This window comes from Tyto alba, unplaced genomic scaffold (genome assembly GCF_018691265.1).
Source record: "Tyto alba isolate M040663 unplaced genomic scaffold, T.alba_DEE_v4.0 Super-Scaffold_14, whole genome shotgun sequence".
In the NCBI taxonomy this organism is placed as follows: domain Eukaryota; kingdom Metazoa; phylum Chordata; class Aves; order Strigiformes; family Tytonidae; genus Tyto; species Tyto alba.
In genome coordinates this window covers 19,270,865-19,289,317 of record NW_024881276.1, presented here as the reverse complement: position 1 = coordinate 19,289,317, position 18,453 = coordinate 19,270,865, and the positions used below count along the sequence as shown (strand labels likewise).

General features: G+C 37.9%; 1 protein-coding gene across 19 annotated transcripts in view; it reads left to right on the top strand.

The window, feature by feature from the left end:
- DMD (dystrophin) overlaps nucleotides 1-18,453 on the top strand; it is a 1,076,492-nt gene that overhangs the window by 439,088 nt on the left and 618,951 nt on the right. Inside the window, exon 1 of one of the 19 annotated variants that reach the window (XM_042788302.1) lies at nucleotides 17,273-17,291. The exons of the other annotated variants lie outside the window; for them this stretch is intronic. The gene's annotated coding sequence lies outside the window, so the exon portion shown is untranslated. Of the gene's footprint in view, nucleotides 1-17,272; nucleotides 17,292-18,453 lie in introns of those variants that run through there. 19 annotated transcript variants of the gene reach the window in all.

Below are 18,453 nucleotides of genomic sequence, written 5' to 3'. Positions count from 1 at the left end.
TGCCAGAGTTCTTTGAATAAATAAAGTGCAAGAAACTTTTCCAGAATAGAGCAACAATAAATAAATTTTAAGTGTTTCTATAGCAATAGCAAATCACTCACAATGTAAAAATCAACCAATCAATCAATAAAGCATAAGGCAGAAAAAATAGAAAAATACCCAAAAGAATCTAATTTAAAGCCAAAAATACTTAAATTTTACAGATATTGCAGACCTTGAACATTTTTTAAACTGTTTCTTGACCATAAGTTAAAATTCTAATGGATTTCTCATTAATTTCAGGCAACTAATGTTTGTCTTTTTCATGTCTTGTTTAAGAATTATCTTCCAGGGCATACATTATAGACTAGATTAATACTGTTCAATTAATCTGAAATATAATAAACATTCAATGTTGTGAGAGAATGGGGGAAAGTTGATACCAGATATCTTTACAAAGTGTTTCTTGCTAATTCTGAAAAGAGGAAAAAAGTGATATGCGAGTCTTATATCAGAAAAGATCCCAAACCCATACTACTGGTGCCAAAACCGATGGCTTTATAAAAGTCACAAACAACTAACAATTTTTGTAGTAACAAGAGCAAACCATAAAGAACTAATTAATAGGCTTATACTAATAATTTCTGGATAGCAGTACAACTGTCAACTATTTCTGCATAGCTTTAAATTAGCTGTTGATTAGCTTGATAAATCCTAATGAAAAATGCGTATTGTACATAAAGAATCTATTCATCAATAGCAAAATCGTATCACTGTGGTCATATTTCTAACACCACATAGTAGCAGACGTTGTAATCCCTTACTGCTACATTCTGGGGAGTTGAAAACTAATCTGATGCATTGTTCCCGTTAAAGGTTCATAAAGGATAAGGTGCGGTATAAAAAATATACATATGTACACTGTTATATAGATATATAAATGGTTTATTAATTATACTAAAATAGCAAAAAACAGTTATTACTTAGCACAACAAAAGCATACTTACACACATGCCATCAACCCCACTAGATATGGTAGCACACGGTGGAGCATAGTCCGGATTTCAAGATGGCAAGGCATCAATACTTAGCAGATGTCTCCGCGATGACAACGTTGGCCGGAATTTGTTGCCACACCATATCGCAGCTCTGGGTTAATTATATACCCTTTGCATCCTGTCACATAGGGCCACTACGTGCCAGGAGGTGGGCAAAACACACCCCGAATGATGTAATATGAAAGCACCACTTGCGCTTGCACAGTAACAGAAAATGTGATTGTCTTGGACCCCCGAAGGTCGTGACTTTATCCTCCCTCCTCTTCATCACCTAACCAACAATGTCCTTTGTGGTCTTAGTGGCATACAGCCCAGTTTCATAGCATGGGTAAGAGTGGGTAGAGGTCTGTTTTGCTGCTTGCTTCCTCTAATCTCTAATTTTCTTATGCTTTAACCTTCAGTTTTACATTACATGTAGCCAAACAAGAATAGGGTCCTGTGCAGTAGTCATGCACATGGAGGCGCAAACAATAGAGACTTATTCCATCGGATACAGTCTACAGAACAAAAAATAGTTTTTCACTAACACAAACCATTTTTCCCATCACTAACACATGCATGGATGAAGATATTGGGAAAAAGAAATACAAGACATTATTTTTTCAAATTGAAGTAACCTGTGTATGTCCTGTACAGCTGCAGAACCAGCCACCAGTAAGCCTTGGGGACTTGCCGGTCTACAGTATCTGAATCAGATCCAGCTGTGGTGCTCTGCCCACTTGGATAAAAATGTATAGATATAATACTAAGACACCCAAATTCAGCCCAGCTGACTTATTCAGAGTATAGTTCTCTTTATAGAATATGAGATATCTTAGAGTAATAGCTATAAGCAGTTGATGAGTGCAAATCCAGGTAGTATTAAAATACTGAGGAAATCAGTTTGCTTGAATATAGATTTCTAGAAACACTTAGATGTCTGAAGACATCTTGCATGGCCTCAACCTCTTACTTCAGAGGGGCACAACTCTCATTCATCCTGTGCAAATCTTGTGTGGATTTCTCATTAACATTACACTATAAAACTATGTTTAGGACTGAATCCCCCTTGTGACTGTCCATTATATAGCTGTTTGACTTTGCAAAGCATCCAACCATCCAAACTGAAAACAAAAGATAAACCAGTCAAATGTAGAATCTTTAAGAAAATGTTTTTTTAACCTTGGCTGTCATATCTATCTTAAGGAACATAAAAATAGAATTACTGTACATGACGCATTATTCATTAGCTATCCTAGGGGGCTGTTTAGGCCATTTATGTTTTCCTTATCCAAGTTTTTCAGTTTTGGATTCCCAATTTCCATCTGTGGGACCAACAATGCTCTGTAAATGTGAAGTCATTGAAGACATGAGTTTATCTGATCTTAGCTATCCAAGTTTTAGTTATCTATTTTGCGGGAACTGTCTAGATTCTTTCTCAATTAAATACAGGAAATTCTTTTACAGGTAATTATCTGTTGCACTATATAGTGTGTCCATTGACTCTTCAGAGACACTAGATGAGATAAGAGTAGACACATTATTTTTGGATAGATAAAATTTGGGAGATTAATCTTAACCTAGAAAGTATAATGAAACAACATAGTTTAATTTATACCTAAACATGTTGTTATATATCTTTTTTCACTAAGCGCTGTCAGCATTTCTTTGTTCCTTGCCTTAACTCTGACAAAGTGAATGACAAGAATGAATGCTAACTGGCTTTGTTTCAGTACAAGGAGAAGAGTAACTTCTGGAAGTCCTGGGTATTTTGAGAGAAAGGCAGAAACAGTGGCTGCTCCCTCATCCAAGAGCATTCTCTCATGTATTTCTATTGAGGTTGTAAGTCTTGTATTATACTTACCCTTGTCTTGGGATTCAAGATGAAAGTGAAAACCAGAACAGATTAGTTCATCCTCAGTGGGAGAAAGAAATTATATCCTTTCTAATGTTAATCTCAAAATAGCTACTGTGCCTTAGTTACATGCAGGGTAGGTTATTTTGTTTGGGTTTTTTTGCTTTCTTTCACAGCAACTCAAATTGTTCATCTAGATTTAGAAAAGGGCAGAGTGGAGACGGTTTATAATACTTGACTCTTACAGCCAACATTATTTATTAATTTATTTCTGTACTGTATTTACTGTATAACAATGTTCTCCATGGCAGTTGTTTTATAATCTAATTCTTGCAACAGATGTGGCACTTCATTTGCCCCTATAATATCACACCATCAAGTCAACATATTGGTAAATTTAATTGGTTCCTTAATTGCCTGCAAATAGGTATAAAATAATCTGTAACAAAGAGGTATAATATAATGTATAAATGGTTTTATTATTGGCAATCTATATAAAGTTTTCTGTCAATATTTCTAACGTAAAGAAACCAAAAAGGTATGGGAATATTATTGTTGCTTAGTTTGTAACTAGAAAGATTTAATTTACAGCCTAATCTGGAAAATATTTTTGCCTTATATGTGGCCATAAAGATGTCTCTTTTTACAGGGAAATGTATATAAAAACAGCTTCTAAATTGAATAGCTACAAGTGAAATTTAAAATTATTTGTTAAAGCTTAAATGGCAAATTTGAGGGAGGATGCGAAATAATACTGTAGCTTTTGTGAAGAGAGTCATGTTTATTAAATCATTGTCATACAGGTGGTTTTAGACCTTAACAGACAATTCTTGATATGGGAATTGAAGGTGTCTGTATAGTAAAATGAGGTGAAAATAACTAATTCAGAATTTCTTTTAATAAGTAGCTCTGATTAGCTTATCTGAAATAGCATGTGTTTGTACTGTGAAAGTGTTTCAGCTGAAAAACAATTTTGAATGTTTTTAAATCACCAACCCCCAAGCCTGACAATTAGCATAACTTAGCATAACTTTACTGTAAAATGTTCAGTGACAAAAAGGCATTACATTCATACAAGAATTATTGTAGTTAGTTTTTCTGCTGTACAAACTAAAAGAATTTCACTGAAATGTCTGGGAAATGTTACAGCTTAGTCATGAATATGTGGGCTGTAAAACTATGGGAATGCAAATATTTATGAAGACAAATATGGGCAGAAGCAAATAGGCTCTGAGCTGTCTGGGTATGAACTGCCTTGGGCCTTTATGTCAGATATAAATAATAATATGATATTGTGGGATTGTGGTCAGTGTCATAAGCTATGAGACCCAGCTGAAATGCAGAGTATACTTGCTTTAGGGACAATGCTATGTTAGTGCAGCCATGTAATTTCACAGACAGCCCTGACATGTATCCAAGCATCTCAAAACACTGGCAGAGCTCATTTGTGCTTAGCTACATCCATCTGTGCAGACATAGCCTAAGAGAGTTGCAGTACATCCTCAGGTCTGAAACTTTATTTGCAATGACTTCTATTATTTTCTATAGGTCTTGACAGTGAAAGTATGCTTTCACTGTTGGTATTGAATCATCGTGTTGTGCTGTGCAAGAGTTTTTTAGTTGGGTAAATATTTAGCTGAGTCAGCTGTGCACTGAATGAAAGATGATGTTGCAGGAACTGCCATTAGGTCCCACTCATGTTGGATGTACTAAGGTGAGGTCCTTTGCAGAATTCCCTTGATGCCTTAAGGAGCTGCTGCTACCTAGTTGCCATGGTGCGGAGTACACCTATCTTTAAGTACCTCCTGGGAGAGCATGTTTTGACAGTAGAGGGAGCATAGTCTTTTAAGGTCTGTAGCTAAAGTCAGAATTTTCAATTTTCTGTTTCATACAGTTTTCATCACTGTTGTTTCTCAGCTGTATTCATTGTAGCTATCATCTAATAAATATAATTTTCTCTTCCTCCAAGGCATTTTGAATGTAGTTTCCCTTTTATTAAATGTTTTACATATGCCCCTATGTGCCAAAGAGACAAAGAATACACACATTATGTTTGACACAGAAAACAGCAAGTTTTGTGGTAGTCATAGACCTTGGTACCGATAGTTTTGAGACTTAGAAAGTTCAGTCTTCTGTCCTGGTGACCTTCAGTAATTCAGTAGAGTTGGACAGCTTTCAAATTTCCTCTTCTTTAAGGGCAAGTCAGTGTTTGAGGTCATTTGGGCAAAATCCAGTCAATATTTCTGGTTTGATACAGAATATTATGGGAATTGACCTGAAAAAAACTGTTTGCATTGGCTCATTCTTACAGCACTAGATACACTGCACATTGATAGTCTGTTCCAGAAAATTTTGTAATCTATACGCTTGAGATTAATTTAGCCTTGTATTTATTTATCTTGGGGAACCACAAATATTGATTTATTTAACACAGAAAATAAATTCCCTTCCTAAATTGAAGCATTCCAGAAGTTTTCTGTAAGAGTAAGCAAAATGCTTGTTTTCTGTTTATTGTTATTTTGGGGGGACTATACCATTGATCCACTAAAAGTAGTTTTTTCTGATGTGATATTCTTTGTTGCTTCCTGGAATATAAAATTTCCATTTAGATTAGGCTTTCATTTTAAGGTATTTCATCTTATTGGTAATTATCTTAAGTGTCCAGTTGCTTTTCCAGTAAAATAGGGATTAATTCATAGCACAAGGTTTAAAATGTTCTTTCAAAAGCTGCACTAAAATAAAATAAGAGTGACAATTATTTTACTGTTTTCTTATAACATTATGCCTGATATCACACAGGAAAATTTGGTTTAGTAATAACTTCATTAAGACCTTGAGGCAATTCTCTATCTATTAGGAAAACATGACGATAATACTGTAAGATTGTATAGCCTCAGTTCTGGGCAGAAATCTGATTTATTTTTCCTGCCCACAAGTCTTGTATGACAGCAACAAAATTAAAAAGAAGTGGGGTGCCAAGGTTGGAAAACAATAACAAAAAAATCATATATACTTCCCATAGAATAAAGAACATACCTGTATTTTGGATTTCTGCATGTATTAACTGGATGGCTGGAATGCAGATGCCAAACAAAATGGACTGCAGTGACCCTCTACTTGTCCTTCCGGAGTGGTAAAAAAAATAGGGTATTATTTATTCTCTCCAGCAAAAAAATTTTCAGAATACTATGAGAACACAGTTACCAGTGACTGATATTTCCCTGTCAGATTTGGTTGAAATTAGCTAAAAAAGCTAGAAGATTTATTGTTGGAAATGAGTGATAGACAAGCACAATCACTGAAGTCACATTTCCTTACATTACAAGTAGGAAGGAAATATATCTTTTATTTGCTCAGCCTGTTAGTCATAAAAAAATTCACTGGAATTCCTTTTAGGAACTTATCTCTATGTGATTATACCTTGCTCCTTAGTTTTCCACCTGTCAGAAGCTACTGATCAAAGTGATATCTAAGATCTAGCTATGTTGATTTATGGGAGATTTTAATCTCTTTAATTAGTGTCATAGAATCACAGAATAATTCAGATTGGAAGGGACCTCAGGAAATCTCCCAGTCTAACGTTCTGCACAAAGCAGGGTCAACACCAGTTTAACAAGTAGTTCGAGGCTTTAGCCAGACAGATCTTAAAAACCTCCAACAGAGCTGTACAACCTCTTGGGAACCTGTTCCACAGCTCAACTGTCCTCACAGTGTTTTTTTTTTTTTTTTCCTTATTTCTGGTCTGAACCTTTCATTTCCCATTATGCCTCTTATCTTTCATCCTCCCACCATGTACCCCTGGGAAGAGCCTGGATGCATCTTCTCAATTATCTCCTTAGAGGTGTTGGAAGGCTGATGTTGGGTTCACTGAAGCTATCTCTTTGGCCAGTTCACTCAGTTTCTCCTCCCAGAACAATTGATCCAGCCCTCTGACTTGCTTGGTGGTGCCCTGCTGAACCCACTCCAGTTTGTTAAGGTCTTGTATTGGCAGGCCCAAAATTGGACACAGTGTTCTAGATGTGGCCTAAAGAGTGTTGAGTGAAGAGGGGTAGTATGTTCTCTCAGTCTGCTGGCTGTGCTGCTGCTAATGCAGCCCAGGATGTACTTGGTCATCTTTGCTGACAGGGCACATTGTTGGCTTGTGTCTCACTTGCTGCCCACAGGACCCCAGATGCTTTTTTGCAGAGCTGCTTCCCAGCCAACCGGCTCCCAAACTCTATTGTTGCAAGGGGTTCTTCCTTCCCAGGTGCAGGACTTTGCATTTGTCCTTGATGAACTTCATAGGGCTCCTGTTGGCTTGCCCCTCCAGCCTATGTAGTTCTTTCTGAATGGCAGCTCTATACTTAGGCATGCTGGCTTTTTCACCCCTGATTTCACTCTGATGAGTGATGAATGGTTTGAGAGCAGCCTGGTGGAGAAGGACTTGGCAATACTTGTAGATAAAAAAATTAGGTATGAGCAGGCAATGTGCTCTTGCAGCCCAGAAGAAAGCCAGTGGTATCCTGGGCTGCATCAAGAGAAATGTGGCCAGTAGGTCAAGGGAGGTGATTCTCTACCTCTACTCCACTATCATGAGACCTGAACCCAGTTCTGGGGTCCCCAGTACATGGAGGGTTGGACTTGGGTGATCTTTGATGTAGATGTCATTTGCATCTGATGAAGGTGCACTCTATTGCCTCCTTGATGTCATTCATGATGGACATCTCTGATGCTCCACTTTTTCCTGACCTCCAGGTAGAGCACAACCCATTAACAACCACCTTCTGATCCTGACAGTCCAACCAGCTCCCTACCCATTTGGTTGTCTACCCATCCAAACTCTAGCATCCCAAATGGGATACAAAATTCCTGTGCCTGGTGGTGTTGAAAGCCTTGCTACAGTTGAAGTAAATTGTATCCACTGTTCTCCATCATCCACAGACCTCAACATTTTATAGTAGAAGACAATGAGATAGGCCAGGCATGCTTCACCCTGGAAAATCCCTACTGACTGCTCCCAGTCACCTTGTTCTTTGTGTGCCCAGAAATATTTTCCAAGAGGTCTTGATCCATGATTTTCCCACTACTAGTGGCAGTTTGTTTAATATATGTTTAGGCAGTTGTTTAATGCCAGCCTCAGAAAGGAGTGACTTGTGCTACTTCCTGTCCAAGAAGGGGAGATTTTTCTTTTTCCATATTCCCTTTTGTCTTTTGCAGTAATCCTGACTACCTGAACTGAATTTCTTCCTTGTGTTCTGATAATATTATTTTCATCGAGATTGCCCCACCCAGCCCTCACAGAAATACAAATATGAGTGTCACATCCTGTGAGTCCACCAGTTGGTATCACGTGATCTTGAGAAAGAATTAGTATGATCTATGGAGTGATTTTTTAATATGAAACTGAATTTTCTACAAACAAAATGAAAGAATACACTAAAGAACATAATAGGCTATCAATAATTATATGTTTTGTCTGGTAGCATAGTTACTGAAGAGCAAAATTTAAGGAAAATGTAGCTGAAGAATATACTAAATATTGTTTGAACAGCCATAAAACTGAAAGTTTGTGTCATATATTTCCTAAGTAGAAGGAAATACTTATGGATTTTTTCTCAGGGAAAAAAAAAAAACAAACCAAAACACAACAAAAAAAAAAAATAACACGGACTTGTAGATTCAATAGTTGTTTAGAATAAGCCAGCACATTTAAAAGTATTCAGAATACTAGGATTTGTGTATTTAGTATTTATTCAGTAGCTGTCAGATTTCATCCATTATCTCAAAATTTTATGCTAAAATCTAAGTGCTTTTAAACTTTCGATATGATAAAATTGTCACCTTGATTTTTAAAGAACATCTCTGAAAATAGGATGCTGACAAAAATAGTAAATCTGAACTTTCAGAATCATCATTGCATTCTGAAACAGTAAAAAGTCCGAACTCATTAACTCAGGAGATTAGTAGTTTAAGGATATAGGCTAGAAACGAAAAAAAGTTTAATAGTTTAATGATTAATCATTTTTGCCAACATATCAATTAACATGTTTCAGTGTTTAGTTAGACCTTATATATAGTATTACAGAATATAAAACATGGTAATTGCAAATTCTTTCTGTGCAGTACTAAGAAATAATAAAAATGAAAGTATTTTGCAGGTTTTGCCAAATAACAGAGTTTTCTATAAATCATCAAGACAACTGTTGAATATTTTGTTATTTCAAGGCCAAACTCTGTCCCTTCATAAGGTTATGCATGATTATGTCTTCCTAAATGGTACACACTCTGCAATTCAAGTTTTAAATTGTGGTATTGTAGGGCCACTCAAGACAGATTGCTCTCTCATGACCCGTGAGATTCACTTCGGACTACTGCTCTCTGACAAAACCTTCAGTAATGTCTTCTGGCTGTGTAACAAGACATTTCTACTCAGGTGTCATATGGTTAATGATGACATGCAAAGATATCATAAGCAATAATAGAATCTGTTTTACATATTAAAAATTTATTAAAGTAATTCCATATATGGTCCTATTAACATCTTATTTCATTTCCCTCACAAGTCTGGCTAAATAAACTCACAATATCCTACAAAAATATTGTCATTTTATAAATAAGACAGGAGGAACTCTGATATTCAAAGACTTTTTTAAGAACAGATACAAATATTCTGATTTGCCAAGAAGAGAATGTTAAATTCCATCCCAGCCTTGTACCCTCAAGAGCACCATTTCTCCCAAGTACCGTCTTTATGAGCATACAGAGGGGCTGAGACACTGTGACAGCAGGCGTCAGCAATACCAAAGTGTTTGGAAATTATTTGCATTTTAACGAGTGGGGAAAGCATTGTCAGGTTATACCGTGTGTTGTGGGTTGTTTCCTCCTTGAGAAAAGATTGTGGTCTTCACTTACTGTTTGGGGCTCTGTGTGTGTGTGTGTCCTTTTTTTCCCTTTCTGGTTTGGTGGTTTGTTTTTGTTTTGTTTTGGTTTTTTTTCTCCCCCTTTTTTTTTAATCCCCCCCGCCCGCTTCCCGCGTGCCGTGGGGAGATGCCGGCCCCTCGGGCAGGAGGCGCCGTCACGCGCGCCCCACTAGGGGGCAGCTTTGCAGTGAAAGTGCTCTCAGCCGCGCGCGAAACCGGCGGCCACGGACACTGCTTTCCGCCCCCTCCCTCTTCCCAGGGAGTTTTCTCTTTCTGTCAGGACACAAGGTGCCCTCTGGCCAGCTGGAAACTGAGATAAAACGTAAATCTGGGGAATCACTGGGCTGCTCTGTCCCTCTCAGATTCACGGGCCCTCACGTACAGCGAAAACGTTGCACAGACACCTACTGTTGCAGGAGTCTTTTTCTCTGGACTTTTTAAGGCTCTTCCACTCTTCCTGACTTATTCCTATTTTCTCTCTGATTTCAGCATAGAAATGGTGGCATTAAGAATTGCATTAAGGTTTCTATATCATGGAACGATGTATTCCTGGTTTTTCTAAACAGCTGAAAGACTGGCTAGCATCTTACAATTAATATTATTTTTTGAAGCTGTTATTCTAGTGTAATAAATAAAGAAAATTAAGTTAAAAAACTTAAAGCTCCAATACAGATGCCCAAGGCTCAAACACGTTTTAATACTAATTCCTTTAAGTGTTCTTCTTATTTTCCTTCTGCACTACACACAACTGTGTACTTTGTGTTTATAGCATTTGACAGTGTAGTAGATCAGTGAAAAAACAGAAGGCATAGAAATACTTAACAGAATAATGTTGCATTTTCGTATTGTCAGGGTGATTAATGACAAGAACTGTAGTTTGCCAGTAACAGAAAGGAGCAAATGTTGCTGCATTTCTGAACTGATACTATTTAGTATACACTGTTGGAGTCTGGAAGCCTAGAAATAAATTCCTCTAATAACCACGAGAGTGTCTTTGTCCCTGCAGTGCACTAAACAGACCAACAATTCTCTTTTCTATCTTTAAATCCTCTGGCACAATAGCAATGACAGTTAAACTGCATTCCTTTTTCTTTCCAATTTTGATGCACAATCACTTGGTCAGTTCCCCAAGTCTTTATGCATTCTATAAACTGATCCTTCCACACCCTATAGCAGGGAAGAGCTTATTTCTAAGATGCCTGCCTGGGAGGTACCCCTGAAGCATGGTAATCCTCAACATAACCTTAGAACATGTACTGGAGGAATCTGACAAGCTGGAATTCCCTCAAGTCTCTGGGGACAAGGGGACACTCAGCTCCTTTGATTTGTCTTGAAACAGGACTTTCCAAGCAGCATTGAATTATTTCTCCTGGAAATATGTAAATACATGAGATTGTCCTTCCTTCCCGACAATAAGTTCCCAAATGTCTGAATATCCTGTGAAATGTGAATATTCCAGTTCAGGAACACAATAATTTTGCTGTCATTTCTTCCCAGGTTTTCCTGCCTAAGAACCTTTTCTGTTACAAGATTGGGAGTCTAAACCCTCCCCATTTCTCAGTGAAGGTGAGGAAAATCCTAATGGCAGAGGATGAAGTTGTAGAGGGGAGGGTAGACTGGGAATGGAGAAATTTTCCACTTCTTTTTCTAGAAACCTGACAACACATCTTGTATTTTCTCTCCCAAATGGGTTGCTAAAAAGCCAAGCAAGAACATGAATTGGTAAGTGGTCAAGCAAGATCCCCTTGATTGCTTCCTAATGCAAAGGAGATTTCAAAGTTCTGCCAGATATAGGAGGGCTTTTCAGAAAGACAAGGCTAGAAGGAGCTACAGTGGAAAAATGTGAAATTAATTTGAGAAAAAGTGTGTAGATATCCACTAAGATGGGTACATAGCTAGACAGGAATTTATTAACAAATTTGTTTCTATTATCTAACCCATAAATCCACTAATGATGTGTATAAAGCGCTATTATAGTCACCACTTCAAGCCTCTCATGCTGTCCTGTTTCTTACTCAATTTTTTCATTAAAAATAAGAATAAAGTCAGTATTTTTGAATGATAAGAAAAGTAAGTAATTGACATGCAAAGAATGGTATGTGGCATTTCCCCATTTATCCTCTTTTGCTCCTTATTTAGCATTCAAACAAAAAATGGGGGATAAGGAAACTGATGCAATTCTCGAGCATCTCCCTTTCAAAACTATAAAACTTCCAGGAAATGTGTGTACATTGAGTACGCTTCTTCCCTAGAGTAATCACATACTGTAATAACATCAGTATGGATTCTCAGTAGCACATACTGATCTGTTCATGATGTTGTTTTGGCATCATTTTTTCAATCAGTTCTGAAAATACACTTAGATTTGTAAACAATACCTGGGTTGTTTGTCTGTTTCCTTTGTAAAAATGTGAGGGCGATTGTGCATACTAGGCTAAGAGATCTGTAGTTCCATGGCAAGAAAATACAAGGGCTCAGTAACCACTTGTCTTCTGTGCTTCTAATGCTGATTCTTCTCTTATGGCACTGTAAGTCATAAGTAACTCCATGGCTTTCAGTGGATTTGCACTACTGTAAACCCAGTAGGAAAAGAAAATTTGAACTCATGACTCTTGAAACAGATAGAAATAATTTTACAACAAGCTTTTATTTGAGCTTATGGCCTGTGGAACAATAGTCTACAAGCATATATGAAAACATTTATAGAAAGAGACTTATCCGTCAGCTTGAGTCTTGAAGTCAATTCCCACCTGGATTCACACTTTTTATTAGGCTGCTTTTTCACACTTGTCATCTACTGCTATAGTACAAATCAGCAGAAGTTACAGGTGCTTAGTTTTGGAAATCAAGTCCATGATATTCACCGCAGACAAGAATCTGACAAAGATGTATCATCTTGTCTGGTGAAGGACAGGTAGGAACTAATCACAGTCACCATATCCTTTTTCTTCATCAACTCAGGTTACTTCAGTAACTGGTTACTATTAACTCTCTAGTCTAGTCATCCTCATCTGAAGTAGCTAAAGCAAGGAAGGGACTGGCATGACAACATAGAAAGATGAAACAGATAACAGAGAGTAACAGATAAAAATGTTGAAACAGTAATGTAGAACATTCTTTCCATCATCTGAGCATTGCATAATGCTAAGCCAAAGCAGAAATTATATATCAATATATACAGTCATTTGGGACACCTCAGTGAACTGCCTTTGATCTCTCCCTGTGCTTAAATGGAAGACAGACATATAATACTGAAGCTGAGAAACGGGATTCTTGATTCAGCTTGCCCTTTTTGCTAGCATAACTGGTGACTCTGGGAGCATGCTATGTTTAGCCTCTCTGCTCTCTCTAAGGTTCTGCTGGGGACAGAGGGCGTGCACATTGTTTGTGAAGATTATCACACAGTTGACTTCTGAGGTGTGTGTGCCTCTGCAATCTTGAATATATTAAGTCCATTCATAGAGTAGAAGAAGGTCATATTGGAAAAAAATAAAAATATCTATGAACACATAGTAGCTTTCTCAGACTTATCATTTTCCAAGATTTTTATATCATATAAACTTGCAACTTTGATCAAGGTGCATGCAATGATTATTCTCTACCTTAACTTTGAATTGTCTGGTCATTAAGCCGTAGATTATATAGCAGAAGTTTAAAAATAAAAAAGCAGTTTTATCTCTAAATTTTTCTTCCTCTTTTATTTGCAACTTCAAAACAACACTACTGTCTTGCACAAGACAGCCAAGCAGCTAAGCTCATTCCCTTCTTCCCTTTTTTCCTTTTTTTGATACTGTTCTTTCATTATTATCGCCTATGTAAATCCTGGGATGCAATCGGGGTTCCTCGCCAGTTAGGCTAAATGACAGCAGGTTGTTTGGTTAGCACTTTTGAATAGTGCCAAGCTGATAAGATACTCCAGATTCCTTACATGTTTACAGAGAAGGAACAACAATAGCTAATAAGACAGCTTTGTTATAGTCTGCTTTGGTCCTAAGTATTGAGAAGGATGAGTAAACAATGCACCACTGTCATTAATGCCTAGTTATTTTGGACATTCGGTATTTCTAAAACTGCCCAACAGTATTCTTTCTGCTGCTGTCAGCCATATTTGTAAAGGAGTCTAAGTATACAAATTCATCTAATCATTTAGTGAGCTAAATGGGGCCTCAAGACTGATGATTGCCCAGCCTATTCCTACATTTGCTAAAGGAGAGAAGGACAAAGTGCAACTTCCTAACAGGTAGATGAGAATGAGGATCTACTGACAGTTTTCAGGGTCCTGAAATCAGAAGCCAAGATAAGGAGAAGAGTGGCCTATGTTGGCTTACCCTTGATACTGAGGACCTCTTCATCATCTACAATAGAAACCTATAGGACTCTTGTTTCTTATTTGTGAAATTGTTAGTGCCACAGGTTGTTGATGACATGCTTTTAAGTTTAAAGACTTGCAGCAATGGGGTTGACTAACATCATATTTTCCTGCGAACCACATCATGCTCAATGGAGTTTACAACTATGGTAGTAAATGGCAGATAGCAGATCTGTTCTTACTTTTGTGGGATTATTGTAGCCTCATAGATGTAGGTTTACAGTATGTTTGTATACATAGCATAACATATGTATGATATTAACAGAAGATCCTGATTGAAACAGCCATGTTAAATCAGGGTATAGTCATGAAACTTTTTGCATTGCACAATTTTTAATTTTTTTTTTTTTATATATATATATACACAGTACATTGATATATTGTAGGTTAGGAGCTCTGTGTCAGGTAGCAGGAGGAGCAGGACTCTTCCACGAGAGAGGACAAGCCAGGAGCCAAGGATGACCTCAGTACCTGCAGTGACACTACCGTGGCACAGTCCCACAGCATCTGACCTGAGTGGGCAGAGGTAAATGCAAATAACAGGGTCCATGGATAGTCCCAGCTGAGGCAATAAAGGGATGAACAAGGACCATGGTGCACCAAAAGGGCTAGTCAGGAGCCAAAGGAGATTAGGCCAGAGACAGGACTGGAAACAATACTATAACATGAGTCCGAAGTTCATCCAGGAGGTGAGGCCAACAGCAGCAGTAGAGACGAGGAGTCCTTCCAGGAGACAACCTACAACATAAGTCCAAGGTCCATATAGTGTAGCTCAGGCCCGGGCCTGAGCTGGAATGGGGGTCCTGGGCCTGTGGGCAGGGTTGTGGGTCCCAGTGAGACTAGTCAGGGCCAGTAAGGCCATGATACCCACGGTGCCCTGGCGCTCTGCTGGTTTCAGTGGTTCCACCTAGCTCTCAGCTTGGGAACTTCTTCTGGGGGAGTGAAAGAAGAGGCCTGTGAGTGTTCGTGCTGCTTCTCCCTAAGCCTGGTGACTAATGAAGGCAGAATGATGAAGCCTGGCTCTGGCATAAAGCATTAAAGCTGTGAAGACCATCACTAGACAAGTGGATTTGGAAAGCTTCACTAGATCTGGTTTAGTTTTTACAGCTTTCCCAAATCTTCATCTGTTACCCAGTTACATAACCCCTGATCTAGCCAAATGCCTGACAGATCGTGGAGCTACTGCAGATGGGCTATTTCTGTGTGAATAGCAAAGGTGGAAGGCTGCACAGCATATGTCCACCCTGGACAGGACCCAGCACCCAACCACCTCAGCCTTGACAGTGGTAAACAGATTTCATCTTGTACTCCATCTGTGCAAATCTTTTGCAGTTAGGTTTTACGTTAGTACCATTTGAGTCAAAAAAAGGGAGGTTACTAACCCAGGGCAACACACAGATTCTGAATGGGAAGTCTGATTTTTAGTCCCAGCCTCTTATTGCATCACTGGTTTTGCCACTTAGTGGTAAAAAGCACAAGAAATCTTGGCTAGAGTGGTGTAAGAATCCTTGAATTTAAACATTTTCTCTAGTCAGCAATTTTGTACTTGAAGTATGTTTTGAAATGTAATGCAATTTTGAAACTGTGCACTGAAGTCATTAGTGTATACCAAGAAAAGACTGAAAAATTGAAATAAAGCCTTGATGCAACTATACAGACAAGTGTACATATGTATGTTGCACATACACAGCTAAACTATTCTATGGAGATGGCTGTTGAATTGCTATTAGAAGAAAAGGCAAAAATTATTCATAGTTACATAGAAAATGTTAAGAAGATTTTACTTGTGACAATGAAGAATCTAACAATTAGGATTAAGTATGATTTTAGGGATTCTCATTTTAATGTTCTTGATGTTGTAAGTAATATAAATGGCGTGCTGTGTGTGATTTCTACTAATATGCAGCTCCTTCTGTCATCCAGTTTTCTACTGAGACATATTTATAGCAAGTAGAATAAATTAATTACAGAACCTTGTAACACAAGGATGTAATTCCATCTAGTAAAACCCCCTGAAGTGGAGCCTTGAGATGTTTGACATGTAAGGGAAGCAAAGCATAGGTAAGTAGACTTTGCTGCTATGTCAAAGCTTTTCCCTGGGGGTAATGTCCAAAAATAAGAAAGACTGTTTTATTCTTCTACAGCTTGTTTTATTGAGCCTTTTCCTGGATAACACAGAAAGCAGTAGGATTCCTTCTACTTTCCATCTCCTTCTCCTTCTGTTGTACTCATGTGTCTCTACATGAACAGCACCTTTTATTCCTGCCTAATTTCAAGCAAGCTAAACACCTGCTCTACTTTTTGTATAGCCATAACTGTTGAATTTTAAACACCATTTTCTTAAAATCTCAATCTACCTATTTGACCTTCTATTGTTAAAGGAATAGTGAAAGTAAGATATTTCTCTAATAAATGTAAGGCAGATCTTGAGGTGACTGCAGTATTTTTATCTGTGTTTATGTAGCACTATGTGCACAGTCAGCTATTTCTTCTGTGGATATGCATCTCTTTCAGTCTATTCTTTACAGATGCTTTACTGCAGAAGACCCGTTAGGATCGGTATGATTCTTTGCCAATGCTGAAATGTGCCTGTGACAATCACTAGATTTACCTGGGACTGAACCAGTAATGATCAGGGCTGAGAGAACTAAAATATAGCTTACCATAGCTTGATCAAAAAAACCTGTTCTTCCCTAGTTAAAACAACTTAGTGTGTCTTTCCCATAGCAATTTGGGAGAAATTAGCTGAATGGAAGAATGCTGTATTGATCCCCAGGAATTGGCAGGAGACTTGGAGCCTTTTTAAAAATGCTTTAAGGGTTTTCTTTCTGGAAAAATCAAGCTGACTGTCATCTTGAAAATGGAACAGTTCAGCCCTCCCCCCTCCCCAAAAGTGTAGTTGCTGTAGCTTAAAGAGCTGTTTTGCTGTCGCTATTTTATCCTCAGGGGACTATAGCTTTGTGTTTCCTAGTTACAGAAGGAAGGGGAATAAAGTATCTGTGGAGAACCAATTGCAGGAGTTTCCACTGCATTTAGCTGGTTACTCTGGCAAGCAAGAAGGGATTTTCAAGACTTTAGCACTGTAGACAAAGAAGAGGGAATCTCAAGATCTTTTTGTGAAAACCTATTCCAGTGCTGTTTTCTACTGAAAAGTAAGTTTGTACCATCGAACTGCAGTTCTGCAAACTCTATGTAAAATGTAATGATATTTTGAAATTATTGGTCAGTTGTCCAAGCGATGTTAGGAACGGTAACGGTTCCCTTGCAGCCACTGGTAGGTCATGTGCTATGAATGGCATTGGGATGTTGGGTTGTCTTGCAGGGAGACACTGCCATTTACTTATGACAGCTGCCTAGACTGCCATTTTTCTCTAAATAATGTATCTGGCAAGTGGATCTGAAGAGCTGGAGAAAAATTGTGTTGCTAGACTGGAAATCCCTGAGATGCCAGCTGCAAGGTGAGGTGGGAAATATGGTTAATAAGGGCAGGGGAATTAAAGCCTCTTTAATTCCTGATGTAAATCTACACTTTTTAGTTGTACCTTATTGCTGTTAAAAGCATCTATTTTTTTCCTGTGGAACCTGAGTTGTTCATTGTGCTAAATATTAATGACCATGGAAGACTTAATTCCTTCTAACAAAGCAGATGAATACTGAAATAGAGAAATTTATATTATTTCAGCAGAAACATTGCCACTTCTTCCCCTATGTGTTGCTTACAGCCTTCATCAATATTTTTTCCTGGTTAGATTTTTTTCTGTAAATTTAATGAAACAGTGAACATTGCCACAGTCCAAGCTACATAATTATCATGTTTTGAGGAAAAGTGCAGACTTTCTTGGAAGATTTATTTCCAAATTCCAAAATTCTTGATTTTATGGGCAAATTAAAAGATCTACATTAAAGTCAACATAAGCCTGTGTTCCATAATATTTAAAATTCTTGTCTTGGATTCTGGACAGTTTTCCTAGAAAGAGTTCTCAGGGGGGTTTTGTGACACAAAAAAAAGCTGTACCCCCCAGGGGCTGTGGCTGCAGAAGGAAGTAGGCCAAATGTACATAGATCGAAAAATGTTTTTGGGCTTAATCTCTTGTAGTGCCTGTTTAGTGGTATTGTATGCCACAGGCGGGCGATAAAGACCCTAATACTCTTATTGCTGTGGACACACCTCCAAACTCAGTATGTGCCAACTAACATGACCGTGTTTCATGTTTAAAAGATGGGCAGCTCCATCATGCTGCCCAACTCTTTATGCTAATAAAAGACCCAAAGCTTTCTGCTATAATACTGAAAAGATTTATAGCTGTGAATTTT